General features: G+C 36.5%; 1 protein-coding gene across 15 annotated transcripts in view; it reads left to right on the top strand.

Moving 5' to 3' along the window:
• Positions 1–18560, top strand: part of Tenm4 (teneurin transmembrane protein 4) — a 2842490-nt gene that overhangs the window by 1839189 nt on the left and 984741 nt on the right. For all 15 annotated transcript variants that reach the window (XM_048789141.1, XM_048789145.1, XM_048789157.1 and 12 more), the window contains one exon: positions 8664–8726. The gene's annotated coding sequence lies outside the window, so the exon portion shown is untranslated. The remainder of the gene's footprint in view (positions 1–8663; positions 8727–18560) is intronic.

The following is an 18560-nucleotide window of genomic DNA, read 5'->3' on the forward strand; positions in this document are numbered from 1 at the left end:
TTTACATAAAGTAGCCTTCCAAATCATCACTTTATCTCATATATAGTGGCCTTCCCAAAAATCAGTTGAATAAGTAGCTGAGCATTTGTGAATAAGTGAGTTTCGAGGAATCAGTAGCAAAGCTGCATCCTAGAATCCAGACCACCGATCTCTCTTCCCCATTTACCAAACAGTGAGCCTAGTCAGTTAAGAAATGTGTTTGGCCACACTTTTGGGTGGTTGTGGGAGGGGATGGATGGTGTCTTTAAGCACCTTGCTATCCCTGAGCTTTGCTGTTTTGACACTATATTCTCATCCTGTTGTTTTGTCTATATGCTTGGGCTGGTAGAACGGGACCTCTGCATTTGATTCTTCATCCTTTCTGCTTCAACTCCTTACCAGCTTTCCTAGGTAAACTTGGCTTCCTTGGGCAAATGTTTTGTCTCCTGGCTTGTAGGTTAGAAAAAGCTCTGGGATACCTGTGTAACTGAGTGTGCATGGAAGTATAAGTCTACGAAGTGCTCTGCCACCACACAGCTTCTAGAAACAGACTCACAGACTCTTAGTGTGTTCACGATAGAAATCTCTTAAAGATTATTCAGTCTCCATCACTATTTTAATAGACTTTTTCTACCTGCCTGCCTTCTCTTTCTTTTCTTCCTTCCTTGCCTCCCTTATATCCTCCTTTCCCCCACTCTTTTCTATAGCACCTATTATGTGTCAGGCAGTAGGCTCAGAATTTGGAGTTCAATCTGGAAGGAACAAATGAGACACAAAGTTCCTTTTCTCTTAAAATTTCCAGTCTAACTATGACTTCAGACAAGTGGTCGGCAGTCACAGCACTGTGAATTAGGAGAGAGCCTGTTTGTTTATTCATTCTCTTAGCCATTTCAGGACAAGTGGCATAGGAACAAGAATGCATTGACCTGCATATATGCAGAATAGTTGTGTCCTACTTAATATTGTGTTTTCATATGATGTATCAGTTAATTTTAAGAAATAAGATTCAACTCACCAGCAGATGTAAAGTCACTCTTGATGGACCTTTAACTCACAGACTTGAGTCCACATCCCCAAAGAAGGCTGTGCCTTTGTCACCTTCACTGTGCCAGAGACTAAGAATCTTCTGGATTGGGCCTTGGGCACCCACTCTAGGATCAAGACCTGCACCATGCTTGAGAATCCTAGTACTGGATAGTTTGGCACCAGACCTAGCAAATAGTAAATGCTAAATAAATATTGGAAAATCTTACCTGTTTTAAATGCTTTGTCATCTTGGCCATGTTTACTTATCGAGTTTTCCCTCCAAATGCCTTTTAGCTTGACCAAACCCATACATGTGCCTTAACACCCAAAAGGAAAAAGGAACGACACAGACTCTGATTTTGTACCAGTTCCTATGCTACTTACAATATCTCATGTATTCCTACAGTAACCCTCTAAGTTGTATATACACCACCCCATCTTTCAGATGAAATAAAATTTGCTTATACTCTATTATCTCCCAATCTCAACCAAAAAGTATTTACTTACAATATCTCATGTATTCCTACAGTAACCCTCTAAGTTGTATATACACCATCCCATCTTTCAGATGAAATAGCTTCAGGCTTGTCGAGGCTTGGTGATTTTCCTAATGACACAGCTGGAATCTATCTGCCTGATCTACTCTTTAGTTATACACCAAGGGAGCTAGAAAAGCTATCATTCTGGAATTGGTCTGCACATCTCTACACAGCTCTAGGTGACCACTTTAATGAGACAGAGATGATTTTGACATTCAAATTCTGTTCTTTCTGTTAAAACCAACCTCATTACTTTAAATTCAAAGCCAGTATTCAATCCTCTATCATATAAAGTTTACCCCTATTTTTTTATGTAATTTGTATCTCTCAGGCTTTTTATCTTTCTCTCTGATCAGGAAGCCTCTTTGTGCTAACTCTTATGTCCTTACAGCTCTGAGTTTTGATTCTCTTTCATTTTCATGTTTCCTTTTAACTTTCATTGAGCCTGGATCTTAACTCCCCCTCTATCTTCTCTCAGCAGTGCTCCCCACAGCTCCCAGTTGCCCTCACTGTGAGACCACTGTACCTGGAATATTGAGTTGGAACCCTTCTCCTCCTTTCCCTCCTTCCCACTCCTGACATATTAATTAAGCCCTTTGACTTTTAGTTACAGAAAGCAGCTTAAGGTAACTTGAGTGGGAAAAAAAAGACTTACTTTAAGAGAAGTAAATGTCTTGTGAAAAAATCAGGAATATAGATGATGCTGAGAAAGCTGTCTGGGCTCTCCCTTCTCTGCCATCCTCTACATGGTAACTTCATTTTTCTCCCCATGAGGATTTGCTTTCTTTGATCTCTGGTCCACATGGGAAAACACACAATCATTTCCAAGACCCAGTGTACCTTATTACAGTGCAGCTACCAACAAAAATTGATTTACTTGATTCAACTTCCAAATTTCTTAAAATGCTCAGCATCTGATGCAGGAAGGTAAAATTCTTGTCCAAAATAGTTACCGGTGGTCTATATTATGGAGAGAGAGAGGTGGCTTTAAGAGAGAGAATTCTAAACCAATTAGACTGAAATAAGTCTGCTACTTTCTCCTTATTAAATTATCCATTTCCTGAAAAGTCTGCCAACAGTGAGAGGGTGAAGCTAGAACCAGAAGTGTGAAGACCACAGTGATAGTCCATAATAATTAGCATGGAACTTGGCAGGGGAGAACCATGAGGGCGGGGACCACATCCATCTCTCCACAGCTATGTCCTCAGTGCCCAACATGGTTCCTGGAATTCAGTGGAAATGAGAAAACTACTCACTAAATCATGCCTGCACCTTGAAGTGAAAATGAAGAAAAGGATGAGAGGGAAGCATTTCCCAGGTTAACATACAAGAAACGGCACTGGATGGTATTATCTGCCAGATTGACACATAGCTCTTTTTGGTGCATGGGTGCTGGATAAACATTTTTAGTGTCTAGGATTTTAAAAGTGGTATTTATTCTTGGAAAAGTCTTTTTAAGTTGGTTCATAAAAACCTTAAATAGACTCCAAGAAGCTATGTGTATTAGAAAATATACATTTTGTGTGTGTGTGTGTGTAAGAACCTATCTCATATAGGCATGCTGGGGAAAGGTGAGAAATTTGATGAGCTGTAAGTAATGAAAAACTATTCTCCATATAGAAATCTTCATATTCAGAAAATTAATAGCCTACAGTGATCTAGATCCTTGAAATGAAAGTATTTTCAAAATATATATGCTTGGATGAATGGATATTTTATTGTTAGTGGTTCTTGATTTGTCTTTTATTATTTTTAATCTCTGTGACTATTAGTAAGGCACATACTTTACTCAACTGGACTTTTTATGCATTGTTAAATAGATGTAGATAAGTAGTTTTCTAAAGAAAGATAGAACAGCAAAGCAATAAAAACATCCTGCAGTTTGAAATCTGGTGGGTGAGTTCCTCTGTTAAGTTGTTATTTGTTCTCAATCCAGTGACTTTATTTAAAATGGGAGATTGGATTCAGTGGTCTCTAAAATTTGCTTATACTCTATTATCTCCCAATCTCAACCAAAAAGTATTTACCAGGGAGGAATAGTTTTCTGGAAAGCAAAATCTGAGAAATAATATTACATGTAAGAAAAACTTAAGGGAAGAAAACCACAATCATATTGTGACATTTTTACCACAATCATATTGTGACATTATAGAAACAACCCAAATACCCCATATCAAAAAGCTGGTTACATGAATTCAGGTCTTTTCAAGAGAGACTATATAAAGCTGATCTGAATTATAGTTTTGAGAACTACATGAAGACCCAGAACTTACACACTATCGTGCTCACTCCATATTCTTGTGCACTTACATTTGAATAATGCCAAAAGAAATATATCAAAATATTAACACTGACTGCATTAAAGCTAGCAGACCAGGCATGACCCTGTTTCCCTTTTCTATTCTAGTTTTCATACCTTTGAAAAAGGGATTCAAATTCTACACTGAAAACATTAGACCAATAATGCCAACAGAACTTCAAATGGAAAGAGAGATAAGGAGCTAGTACCCCAGTGTGAAGTACTTTATTTGCTTTTAAAGTTAGATTTAAGTATATACAGCCAAGAGAAAAACTAGATAATATGTAATCACAGATTGGAGCTGTAACTTGTGGTCAGGCTGAGGAGATGTTGGAGAGCTATGAGTAATTTTATGATATCAAGCCAAAAGTAATATTGAGTTCATGTGCTTCAGCAGCAACACACAGTTGGCCCTCAATACTTATGGGGTCAATATCTGTGGTGTCAACCAACCACAGACCAAGAATGTTTTTTTAGAGTTATGTTGTTGATATATATTATGTAGTTAAGCCTATGCTGGTGGTATCTGTACTGAACATACACAACTTTTTTTTTAATCTTGAAAATATTCCAAAAACCATATAACAACACACTTACATTCCATTAGGTATTATAAGTAATCTTTAAATATGATATTTAAAGTGTATGAGAGGATCTGCATTTGTTATATGCAAATTCTATGCCATTTTATGTAAGAGACTGGAGCAAGTGTGGATCTGGGTATCTTCAGGGCTGGGAGTGAGGAGAGCTAAAACTAATCCCCCATGGATGCTGAATATTTTAAAATACTGGAATAGTTAAAGTCAGAAGATAAAGGTACTCCTCTGCTTTGGGACAAACCACACTTTAAATAACTGGATTTCATTCAAAGAAAACTCAGGAATCTACATTTCTCTAGAATTGCCATCAAGGAAAAGTTTGTAGACTCATATGGGAAAGAATTGTAGCCAATGAATGGGAGCTCTTAGAAGATCACTTTCAACATGTGAGATATGCTACGTCTGGAGAAAGTAAGTGTCCCCTTGTTAGAGATGTGAAGGACTGAACAGGGGAGAATAAAGACCTTTAAAGTCTTCCTAAGCACTGAGGTTCAGTGGTCTCAAGAACCACTGGAGAAGCATATTAAAGGCAGGAGTCCAAAAAGAAGACTGCCCTCACACACGACTCTTTTCATGGGGTAACTCTCCTTGTCATGTTTAACTCTACCATCTTTTAATCTGGAGCCACTGAAGCCATTGATGCAGCTCAGAAGTCATGTGTTTACCTGATCTTCCTATTTGGAGTACCACAGTTTATATTCACCCTATTCACCCTTTATTGAGTTTCCACTTTCCCTTTACAGAGAAACTCATGGAAAAAGTTCTATAATCTCTATAATGAGCACAGATGGATAGACAGATCTAAGACAAATAGATAACAGTATTTCCATTTATTATTTCCATTCAAAGAAGCAGTGTTCATTCACTAAAATAATGTAAAATGTAATATGTATACATATTACATTATTTTAATAATAATGTGTATATATATATATATATATATATAGAGAGAGAGAGAGAGAGAGAGAGAGAGAGGTGTCTGTGTGTGTCTGTGTGTGTGGAGAGAGAGAGAAAAAGAAAGGAAGTAAAACATAGCAAAACAACTATACTTCAAACACAGCAGTGACATAAGGAAGTCAACATTTTGATGTTTTTTCTTTTAGTCATGTTTTAAGCCTTTATAATATATAGATTAAATTTTAACATAAGGGAAATCTTTCTATGTTCAGTCTTCCAACATGAAAAATAATTTTTTCAAGAGTTAAAATTTTCTTCTCAATGAAAAGACTAAATAACCATCTATAAGGAATATGGTATAGGGAGGTGCCATCTTTAGAACAGTAGGTGATCTAGACCAGGGATTGCAAAATTTTTCTGTAAAGGACCAGGTTATACATATTTGCGGCCTTGGAAGTCATCCCATTTATGTTCCAGTTATCGATCTCTGCTGCTGTGACATAAAAGTGACCAAAGACAACAAGTTAATAAGGAGCTATGACTGTATTCTAATAAAACTTTATCAAAACACATGGTAGGCAAGATTTATCTCATGGGTTTTAGTTTTCCAACCTCTTAAACCAACTAAATAGCTTAACTAAACCACATAACCCACTGGACTTTTATAGCTTCAAAGTTCTTATGAAGAAAGAGAAGAAGGCCTCACTCAAAATGAAGACAAATTCTGCTGGACTTTAATGGTCACATGAGAGTTGAGTTCAAGAAAGTCAACTCGGGCCTTGTTAGGCAAACTCCAATTTTTATCATTAAATACCAGGAGACCAAACTGGAAGACTGATGGATGAATGTCTTAAGAACAGAATGTGTTTAAAGAATCAAGACAAGTCATTAGTCCATAGGAAGACAGAATCTGGGCAAAAAGAATAGAGAGCAAATATTTGTAATGAGTTTCACTCTGTGCTTGGCATGTACATGCTTGATAAATAGTGACTAAATTATTCACTTGCTCTGTGGTGCTAATTCAGTCAGTCAGTGTACTTATGCATCAGACCCTTATTGAGAACCTCTTGTGTGTCAAGAACCTTACTAGGTGCTGACAATATAACACCAAATAAGACATATAACAACACCAAACAATAAGGACAAGATCATTTAGTAAATTGTCACGACCTAGGCTGATAAATGCTAAAGCAAAATTAGAAATAGTGAGAGCAAGGATTGTGGTAGATGATCAGGGTAGCTTTTCAGGAATGGTGATAACTGAATGAACCCTGGGCATGAATGGGGTCAGGATGGTGAGAGGTTTTGTGAAACATCAGAGCCATTATTTTCTAGATTGGGGGGTCTCATACTCAGAGGCCTGTGGATGATATAGACCCACATAAAGTGCAGTCATCTATCTGATCATAGACAGAGGTGCAAAAAATATACATTAGTGAAAAGATAGTCTTTTTGACAAATGGTGTTGGGAAAACTGGATATCTGTATGTAGAAGAATGAAATTACATCCCTTTCTCTCACCCTGCACAAAAGTCACTTCAAAGTAGATGAAAGACCTAGGAATTAGATCAGAAGCATTGCAACTACTAAAAGAAAATATAGGGTCAACATTCCAACATATTGGCGGTGCTGGCACTGACTTCATTAATAAACTTCCTAAAGTAAGAAATAAAACCAAGAATCAATAAGTGAGATGGTATCAAATTAAAAAAGTTTTTGCGCAGAAATGGAAACAAGAACATGACAAGAGACTACAGGATGGGAGAAAATATTTATCATCTACACTTGCAATGGGGGATTAATATCCAGAATATATAAAGAACTCAAAAAACTGAACACACACCCACAAAAAAAATCTGCACTGAGATTTTATCTCCTGCCAGTCAGCACGGCAATCACCAAGAATAAGAATAAATGCTGTCAAGAATATACGAGGAAAGGTACACTCACACATTGTTGGTACACAAATTAGTGCAACCACATTGAAAAGCAATATGGAGATTCCTTAAAAGAATAGGAATACAACTGTCATATGACCCAGCTATCCCACACTCCTTGGTATTTATCCAAAGGAACAAAAATCAGCATACTTTAGTGATTCATGAATACCAGTGCCTATAGCAGCACAATTCATGATAGCTAAGTTATGGAACCAGCCCAAATGCTCATCAACAAATGAACGGATAAAGAAAACGTGGTGTGTGTGTGTGTGTGTGTGTGTGTGTGTATATATATATATATATATATACACACACATACATAATGGACTTTTACTCAGCTATAAAGAAGAATGAAATTATGTTATTTGCTGATAAATGGATACAACTAGGGAACATCATGCTAAGTGAAATAAGCTAGACTCAGAAAGTCAAGGGTTGAATATTTTCTCTACTATGCACAAGTTAGAAAGAGAAAAAGAAAGAAATATAAAAGGGTGATCTTATGAAAATAGAAGGGAGACCAACAAAGTAAAGGAAAGGGATCAAGAGGCAGGGAGGAGGATTGGGCATAGGAAATTACTGGTGGAAACATCTACCAAATTATCCTATTCCATGGATGAACATATTGCAATGAATCTCACTTGTGTATTTAATTGAAATATACTAATTGACATAAATAATAATAAAATAATAATAACAGAAGGGAGATGAGTAGAGTAGAACAAGAAGGTTGGGAGAAGGAAGAGGGAAGGGAGAGGAAGTAACTAGAGAATGCAATTGATCACTTTATGTTATGTGTGTATACTAATATGGATAATGAACCCCACAGTTATGGATAATTATAATGCAACAATAGTTTTTCTTTTGAAAAGGTCTGTGGGTAAGGGCAATCGTGTGACTTTCTGGAGATGCAGATGAGTTAGCATGGCTGGGAAGAAGGGAGCAAGCTGGGAAGGCAAGGAGGCTGAAATCAGGTCCTAAAGAGCCTTTAAACCTATGTGGTGTTCTGCCTTGACCTTCAAAGTAGAAACCCATTTTAAGCAGAGGAGTAATTTGACAAGATGTGCATTTTAGAAAAACCAACAGGAAAAAAAATGCATGTAATGGTCTGTTAGAGGGTTTTAATCAAAACCATGTCAGTTATTTTTTTATGAGAGCAGTTTTAAAGGCCCCAGGAAGGACCACTGTAAGATAGGTGCTCAGATTTGTGGCTAAAGTAGATGCAAGGCAGCTCTGACATGTACTCTCCCTTTCCCTGCCCAATCCACACCCAAGTCTGCCTTCCAGTACAGTTCTGTTGGCACGTGGTAAACTGTATTCCTTGCTCACAATTATTTCCACTTATCCAGAAGAGATAACAATCCTTTGTTTTCTCTCTTTACAGAGTGCTCTTCGATTGAACTTGGATTAGCCTCAGATCCATCTACCCAGATTTCATGTTATATAGGTGAGTGATATGGTTCTTTTCCTTCTATTTATCATCTTTGGTAATGAGCCAAATTAGGGTGAGAGCTTGACTGGTTAGTTTTTTTTTTCTTTTCGCTTTGGGTTATTTTGTATTTGTGATTCTCAAACCTACCCCCAAAGTCTTTGAAGTTCTGTCCATCCCCGTATCTAGTACATAGTCTAGGTGTACAGGTGTACTACACACTCTCATGAGACATTGAGTTTAAGATCTTAGTTGCCTTTCATTTATGACTCTAGAATCAGAGCAGGTTCTAAGAACTCCATCCAGCAATGCAGTCAGACAATTTTTTATATGTAGAAAACAAATAAAGTAGAGCACTTAATTGATTATAACTCTGTGTTTACCTTACTGGAATCAGATGCCTGGGTCTGACTGAAGCTCAGTTGCCTTAATTGGCTGCAACTTAGCTATTTGTTTTAAAAAGTGTATTCCTAAATTACATCTTTAGTTTAAGTACTAAGCTAGGTTGCAGTTTATTACTGAACCACAGAGGGGACCTCAGGCCAAATTTAAGTTAATTTAATCAACATCTTTAGAGGTATACTCCACTGACCCCCAGCCCACAATTGCATATCTAAAGAGATGTACTAAAATAATTGTTCATGAGGTATAAAGAAAATTTAAATTATGTACAGAATTTTTATGTTCCAAGGAATCCTGTTACAAATTGTCAAATAAGTCTGAAAAAATAATCACTGCTTCTTTGTGTCCTAATCAAAAGTAATCAGTATTCACACTGGAGGTATACCTTATGTTCAGTAATGAAATTGCTTCTGTAACTGCTTTGGTGTGATATGTTATTGAAATGTTGGTGACAAGATTCAGAGTTTGTCCCAGATTGAAACAAAATCAAAGGGTAAATGCTAAAATGAGTTATTTAAAAAACTTCCTGAAAACATTTATGACTGTCACATAAGCTACATTCTCATGGAAGAATGGAACGTACTTTCAAACATGTTATCTATTCCGGCCTCTTCTTCAGAGTTGTTGTGGAATGGGATGCCGTTTTGTTTTTTGTGAGGGAAGATTGATTTGGAGTTGTGGTTATTGGGAAGCACAGTACCTACAGGTGTGTGATAAGAAACTCCTGTTTCTTCTATGAAGAAAAGTGTTCATTCCGGAGACTGAGTTGTTTCTGGCTTTTAGTGCAAAATATTTCTTGATACGTAAGTGCAGATTGGGAATAATAAATACTCTCAAAGACACAGTTAACATAACACATTTTTTTTCATACCCACACATTTTGCCTGTACTACTGGCAATAATTTGGAGGGGGAAAAAGAAGTTTGAAAAATATCATTTACTTTACAGTAATTGGTTCTTTTTGTAGTCTTCTTTTCCCCATCTTAGCACCTTTGTCAGTATTTCACTACCTCTGTATGCACTCCTGGAGGAAAAACTTTTCAATTTCTGGGGCACCATGATTATCTGCTCTGTTGTTCCCATTGTTATATTTGGAGTCACAGACCTCATGCTTTGATTTTTGGTTCAGAAAATAAAGTCAATATGTGCCTTCCACCAATTTCTTCACATAGTCCTCCATCCCATCCCACTTCCACATCAGCACACATCACAAATGCCTTACTATTTTTACTTTTGGTTCTAAGCCAATTCCATTTCTAATTTTCCCATCCAAGTACAATGCAATCACTTTTGGATTGTGGCACATTGTTGAAAACATGCTATATACAAGATCTTTTCATTCTTTAACATAAAAAATATCAGAATTTCAACTTGAAAAACATTTCACAAATCTTAAAATCCCTACGTGCTCTCTGAAATAAGTTGTGAGAAACATGTCAGTTGTGTTTCTCAGCACACCTGCAGGAAATTATTTACAATTTTTATCATATTATTTAACCCAGTTCTATTGCTAGCATTAAATGTTTCAGTAGTTATTAATGTAACAGAAAATTGATGTGTTAACCTCACATGAAATCAGTTTTACTTTTATGGAAAGCAAGATGGAATGATGTGTCTGTTATCTCAACACAAGTATTTCTGCAGACATTCTATAAAAGAATAGAAAGATAATAGGGTTAGTACCAAAAATGATTACCCTTTTAGATGCTGTGTCTTACTCTTTCCTCAACCTTTTGAGTGGTCTGGTGGATTCTAACATTCGAGTGTGAGACTCCAAAAATCTAAAAGAAATCATTTTAGCAGCAAATGAATGCTTTACTACACTTGAATCTAATGTGTTAAAGAAAAAGTATCTTTTCTCAACTGGCATTTTCTCTTGATATTAAATATTCTAATAGCCACTCGATAATTTATACTTGGTTAATTTTAAATTTTCTATATTGATGTGACATGAATGTTATACAAATTAAACCATTATATATTATTCTGTTAAACCACTAATTATCTATCTGAAGATGTATACCAATATCAGGGGAATAAATCTTTCTTCTCAGAACTAAACCTAGTTCTTGGTCACTAACGTGTATGAACCAGAAGCCTGGTTTCCTTGTTCAGTTCTTGAAATTATAGGGTGTTAGCTGTAACTCTTGCCCACTGGGGTATACAACTTGGGTTGACCATTTGTTGATGAAGCCACCAAAAATCAGGAGTAAGGCAGTCGAGGTCCTAGCAACAATCCACTTCATTAACTGAAAGGATCAATTATGAAAAGTATTGTTAATTCACTAACAGTATTAGTAGGAAAATATGGGATATAAAAGTGCAAATTACCTCTAAAAAATCATACTCAACAACATTAATGTATTCACCATCATTTTAAATATCACCAGCAAAATCTTGAGTGTAATTTGTTTAAGCACTTAGGATTCCTCTGAACCCATTTGACCATCAGTGGTCACACTCTGCATCATGGGATGAACCTAGTTCTCATCCGTCTCCTTGTTAAGGCCTTTATAATTGATGGTGTGATTTCAAGGCAGAAGGAAGAAGACCACAGTTTGATCTATATCATCCTACATGGTTCAACCCATCGTTCTTATTTGCTCTTTCTTTCATTGAACTAATTATCTCTAGAGGTCAAACAATTTGTGTTAAAATTCAGCCTTAGCTTCTGACAGAAAGACCACAGTGCCTAAGTTGTAGGTCTTGAAACATGGCCTATCAACATCTGTTAAGACTTGAGAAATCGGTGACCCACTTGAAGATATCTGGTGGTTTCCAATGCATTTAATTGCACTTCTTGGTTCATGTAGGTCATCCTCTGCAGGTATTAACTTTTCGCTATAGTGTGACATCATAGTACAACCTTTCCAAGGACGTTTTGAGCAATTATTATATATCTAAATTGAGTGTAAAATTCATCCATATATGGAGCTACCAATGCAACTAGCTCACCCAACTCTACACATTGCCAAGTTCATAAGTGTACAGGCAGGAACAACTCTGTCACAAGTTATTCCACTTTCTAGGAGCTACAGGGTTCTTTCTGGCATCCCTTATAATATACATTAATATATCAGAATCATTAAATGTGAAAAATGTTCCTCTCAGAGCTAAGGATATAGAGCAATTAACATTTCAAGGAACAAGTATTTTTGTATTAATACCAAAAAAAAAAAACCTAAGCCATGAACATCTACTCCAGTGCCTGCAGACTCTTACTTACCTCACTTTCATTCTCCCCCCATTTGATCTCTTTTTCCTTTTCTTCTCATTCTCCTGAAGAATTGCATGTGTAAACCTTTCGCCCTCTGTTTATCTTTTTTATATTTGTCCTAGAAGAAAAGAAACTCATTACTGATTGATAATTTTTACTACAAATTGAAATGCTGCTGTTTAAGGTGGGAGTATCTTTTTAGTGCGTGTCTATAGCTAGAGTGACCATATATCCAATCCAGTATAGTCTCTGTATGCCTGCCGTCCATGTGTAATTATTAATCACATTCTGGTCAGTTCTCCAATGTGTCCTTGATTGATAAGTCCTATGATAAAGGGTTCCAACCAAATCATCAAATGCCTCCAGTCAGTGCTTGTGAAGTCCTTATATCTGTCAGTATTGGTAGATAAGGACTGTCAGAAAGAGATGGGGGAATAACTGAGTATAAGTTACTCCAAAAACCAGAAGAGTCTATGTGAGGGACCTCAATTGGGAAGGTGACAGGGATGCCTGAAGACAGACCCATATGGCAGGAAATAAAGTGGTGGATATATAAGGAACCTGGGCTTAACAAAGATGGCGGGACACCAGGACACCAGGTCATTAGACAGAGTTCCTGTTGTGCACCAACTCTGAGGGCCCAGGCTTAGCAGACATAGGGTCAGTGGTTCTGGTGGCTAGATGGTGTTTTCTCCTTTTTTTTTTTTCTGAGGTTCTCCTCAGTATTTTGCAATGTTATTTTTTGTGATGTCAGGCTCTCCACTATGTCCACAAAACAAAGGCTTTTGTCTAACCTGAGACTAGATCTTTAAACGTGGGACATCATATTTATGGGAATGGGATCACCTTGGGAGCATCATGCAACCCCACCTAAGGAAGAAGCAGGCCCCTCCAGGGCAGAATCTGGCCATCTAGAGGCTACAAAACAGCCCTAGGCAGGCTCTGTCTCCTGAATGCCTCCTTACCCTTTGCCTTCCTCTCTCCCCCTACTCTTCTGTCCGCACTTTTCTCTAGTTCATCAGCCAGGCTAGCTCCTTCACGTCCTCTCTCACCACTAACTATAGCACATCTTAGATAAAATTTGATGACACACACATCACATCGCTTAATTTTAAAGATAAGAAAATTGGATATTTTATAACTGTCTCAAATAGAATCAGAGGAAAAATTATGATAATTTTAAACCAAATTATTTTATTTTATTTTTAATTAATATGTCTTTGGGGCTCTTCAGGTTAAAAAAATGACTTTTGTTCCAGTGTACAAGTGTTTAATGACTTTTTCTTTCTCTTTCATAATTTGGTCATGATTTCTATGAATAAGACTTGAAAACCATGCTCCTTTCAGAGGAGGCCAAAGAAGCACGTTGAACACAAGGTGGGTGCAGAATATTGTGGGAGGGCTCCATCAGGGGTTTAGGCTTTAATCAGCCCTCAAAGATTTACAGCGTGTCTGCTGGACCAGATGTTCCTGGGCCCTGGTGGCTCAGCAATGAAGAAGGTGATTAGACAGAACTCAAAGATGAGACCCTAAGGTCTACAAACTACACAGGATAGAAGAGGGAAACAGGTGGCCTCCAAGTCTGATTTACCATTTGCTACTGAAGTCTTGATCTGGTACTAAGCTTTACTAGTCAGATGAATATGGGTACTCACAGAGAAGTTCCATGATTCACTTGAATAAATCATTTCATTCCTTGAATGAAAAATCATATGATCTTTCTTCTATACTAAATATTATACATTGTGAAAGGTAAATGTTGATTGTCATGTTTTCTTGTTTGGTACAGATATTTGGTTATATTAGCACATTTATTTAAATCAATTTCCCTTTTGATTACTAACAAAAGAAAGAAAAAAAGAAAGGAAGGAAAGAAAATGACAAGTGTTGGTTGAGGAAGAAGTAGAAAAATTGGAACCCTATCAATGGAAATGTAAAATAGTACAGCCATATGGAAGTTCCTCAAAAAAATTATGCAATAGGATTACCATATGAGCCATAATTCCACTTCTGAGTATATACTCAAAAAAAAATCAAACATGGTTGCAAAGAGGTATTTGTACAACTAGGATAAATAACAGCATTATTCATATTAGTTAAAATGTGCAATCGCAATCAATCCAAGAGCCCAACAGCTGGTGAATGGATACGCAAAGTGGGGTTTACACAGTGGAATAGTATTCCGCCTTAAAAAGGAAGGAGATTCTGCCACAAACTACAACATGGATGGAGCTTGATGACATTGTGCTAAGTGGAATAAGCCAATGACAAAAGATAAGTACTGTAGGATTCCACTTCTATGAGGCACTTGGAGTTCTCAGAATCAGAGACAAAAGCAGAACAGTGGTTTGCCAGGGACTAAGGGGAGGGGATATGGGAAGGTATGGTTTAGTGGATATAGAGTTTTCATTTGTGAGATGAAGATAATTATGAGGATGGATAATTCTTGAACTACCATTTTAAATGGTCAATAGTAAATTTTATCTATGTGTATTTTACCATAATAATGAAAAAAATCCCCTATTGGATTGATTTAATGTCTTACCTGAAAAAAAAAATGCGTAAGTAGAATTCTATTTCTACCCCTCTGTTCTATACTGTGGAGCTCTTTCTTGATCTTTGTGTCAAGAGTACACTGTCTTGAATATTCATAGCTTGCTAGTAAGTCTTGAAATCTAGCAGTGTTGTACTCCAACTTTGCATTCAGGATTTCTTTATATCTTCTTGCATTTTCACACATATTTAAGAATAGCTTGTTGTAGGGAGTCAGGGTGTAGGCCTACAATCCCAGCAGTTTGGAAGGCTGAGGCAGGAGGATAGGGAGTTCGAAGTCAGCCTCAGCAATTTGGTGAGACTCTAAGCAACTTAGTGATACCCTGTCTCTAAATACAAAATAAAAAGTGCTGGTGATGTGGCTCAGTAGTTAAGCACCCCTGCATTCAATCCTCAGTACACCCCCACAAAAAAAAATAGCATATAAAAAAATTCCTCCTGAGAATTTGATTGTGTTAAATCTTTAGATCAATTTAAAATGAGTTGATTTCTTAAGAAATTGAACTTGGTCCATTTATTTAGATCTATTTTAATTTCACTCAGTAATGTTTTATACTTTCAATATAGAAATTTTCAACCTTTTGTCACATTTATTCCAAATAATTTTGTTTTATAACAGTATTATAAATAAAATATTTATTTTTTTATTTTTAATTGTTTTTAAAATAAATAATAGCAGAATGCATTACAATTCTTATTAGACATATAAAGTACAATTTTTCATATCTCTGGTTGTATATAAGTATGTTCACACCAGTTCATGTCTTTATACATGTACATTGGATAATGATGTCCATCACATTCCACCATCCTTGCTAACCCCTGCCCCCTCCCTTTCCCTCCCACCTCTCTGCTCTATCTGGAGTTTTTCTATTTCTCCCATGCTTCCCCATCCTACCCCACTATGAATAAGTCTCCTTATATCAGAGAAAACATTCAGGATTTGTTTTTTGGGGATTGGCTAATTTCACTTAGCATTACTTTCTCCAACTTCATCCATTTACCTGCAAATGCCATGATTTTATTCTCTTTTACTGCTGAGTAATATTCCATTGTGTATATATGCCATACTTTTTTTTATCCGTTCATCTACTGAAGGGCGTCTAGGTTGGTTCCAGAGTTTAGCTATTGTGAGTTGTACTGCTATAAATATTGATGTGGCTGTGTCCCTGTAGTATGCTGTTTTTAAGTCCTTTGAGTATAGACCGGGGAGAGGGATAGCTGGGTCAAATGGTGGTTCCATTCCCAGTTTTCCAAGGAATCTCCATACTGCTTTCCATATTGGCTGCACTAATTTGCAGTCCCACCAGCAATGTATGAGTGTACTTTTTTTCCCTCATCCTCACCAACACTTATTGTTGCTTGTCTTCGTAATAGCTGCCATTCTGACTGGAGTGAGATGATATCTTAGAGTAGTTTTGATTTGCATTTCTCTAATTGCTAGAGATGATGAACATTTTTTCATATGTTTGTTGATTGATTGTATATCCTCTTCTGAGAAGTGTCTATTCAGGTCCTTGGCCCATTTATTGATTGGGTTATTTGGGTTTTTTGGTGTTTAGCTTTTTGAGTTCTTTATATGCCCTAGAGATCAGTGCTCTATCTGATCTGTGAGGAGTAAAAATTTGCTCCCAAGATGTAGGCTCTCTATTCACCTCAGAGATTGTTTCTTTTGCTGAGAAGAAACTTTTTAGCTTGAATCCATCCCATTTATTGATTCTTGGTTTTAATTCTTGCGCTATAAGAGTCTTATTAAGGAAGTAGGGGCCTAATCCCACATGATGAAGATTAGGGCCTACTTTTTCTTCTATTAGAGGCAGAGTCTCTGGTTTAATTCCTAGGTTCTTGATCCATTTTGAGTTGAGTTTTGTGCATGGTGAGAGATAGGGGTTTAATTTCATTTTGTCGCATATGGATTTCCAGTTTTCCCAGCACTGTTTGTTGAAGAGGCTATCTTTTCTCCAATGCATGTTCTTGGCACCTTTGTCTAATATAAGATAATTGTAATTGGGTGGGTTAGTCTCTGTGTCCTCTATTCTGTACCATTGGTCTACGAGTCTGTTTTGGTGCCAATACCGTGCTGTTTTTTGTTACTAAAATATTTACATATTTACTACTAAAATGTAGAACTACAAGTGATTTTTGCACATTAATATTGAACCCTACTATCTTAATAAACTTACTTGTTAGGTCTAAAATATGGATTTTTCTACATAAATGATTGTATAAACTTTAGAAATGGTTTTACTTCAATCTGATATCCTGTTCTTTTTTTTTTTTTGCTTCTTCTTTGCCTTGTCATCCAAAGTAAAGTGTTCCTTAGTTCAACAGTAGGTATGACATTTGTTGTACGATTTCTGAAGGAGTCCTTTATCTAGTTATAGAAATTTCATCTGATCCTAAGTTTCTGGGAATTTGTTTTGACATAAATGGGTATTGAATTTTGAAAATTTCTGCATCCTTTGAATGATCATATGATTTTCTATATTTTGTTAATATAAAAATTAATTTTGAATGATAAAACAATCTCCCACGGTAGGAGTAAAACCTACTTGAGGCCAGGCGAGGTGGCGCATGCATATAATCCCAGCAACTTGGGAGGCTGAATCAGGAGGATTTCAAGTTGAAAGCCAGCCTCAGCAAAAGTGAAGCACTAAGCAACTCAGTGAGACCCTGTATCTAAATAAAATACAAAATAAGGCTGGGGATGTGGCTCAGGGGTTGAGTGTCCCTGAGTTCAATATCTGGTACCCTCTCCCCCCCAAAAAAAAAAACAGAAAAACTCACTTGATCACAATGAAGTATGCTTTTTCATATAGTTTTATTTTGCTAATCTTAAGTACTTTTGCATGTATGACCATATGGAGATTATCCTACTTTTCAAAAGTGTGTTTCAGGTTTTGGTGTTTTGGTTATGTAGTATTCATAAAATGAGTTGGGAAATTTTTTCTTCTCTATTTTCTGAAATAATTTGATTGATTTAATCTCTTCCTTCAGTATCTGATAGGGTTTTGTTTATTCTTAGACTAATAATAGAATTCACCAGCAAAATCTTTCAGGTCTGAAGTCTTCTGTGTAGGAAAATTTGATAATGATTCAATTTCTTATTAGACATAGTGCTATTCAGATTTTCTCCCCCCCCCCACTGTGTCAGTTTTTTTTTCTAATTTGTTCTAATTAGTTATACATGTCTTGTGTCAGTTTTGACAATTGTTGTATTTTTCATGGAATTTGTTGAATTTGTAATTTGTTGAATATGTGGCATGAGGTTATTGATATTTTCCTCTCTTGTAATATAAATGTCTATATAGTGTAAGGGAAAATAACAAGGGAGACACAGAGACAAGATGCAGAGGAAGGAAAGAAAGATGGCAGAATGGCAGAGAGGCCAAGCTGCCAAGCTTTATTTATATCAATAGGTTCCTTTAGGTCATTGGCATCATTAGTACATACTGTTCATTGTATTAGTAGGCATGTTGCAGACTTAGCAACATCATGAAGCTTATTCCTCAGTTACATACTCATTGCAATGTGCAATGTTAGAAGCTTTGTGTAGCTCTCAAGAAAGCCCATTGAATAAAGTTACTGTTAAGTGGATAAGTTTAGGTTCAGTGCAACCTTGTTGTTTTCTAACAAGAGAGTCCCCATATTCCCAGGAGCTGTGGTGACTGAGATGAAGT

This window comes from Marmota marmota, unplaced genomic scaffold (genome assembly GCF_001458135.2).
Source record: "Marmota marmota marmota unplaced genomic scaffold, marMar, whole genome shotgun sequence".
NCBI classification, from domain to species: domain Eukaryota; kingdom Metazoa; phylum Chordata; class Mammalia; order Rodentia; family Sciuridae; genus Marmota; species Marmota marmota.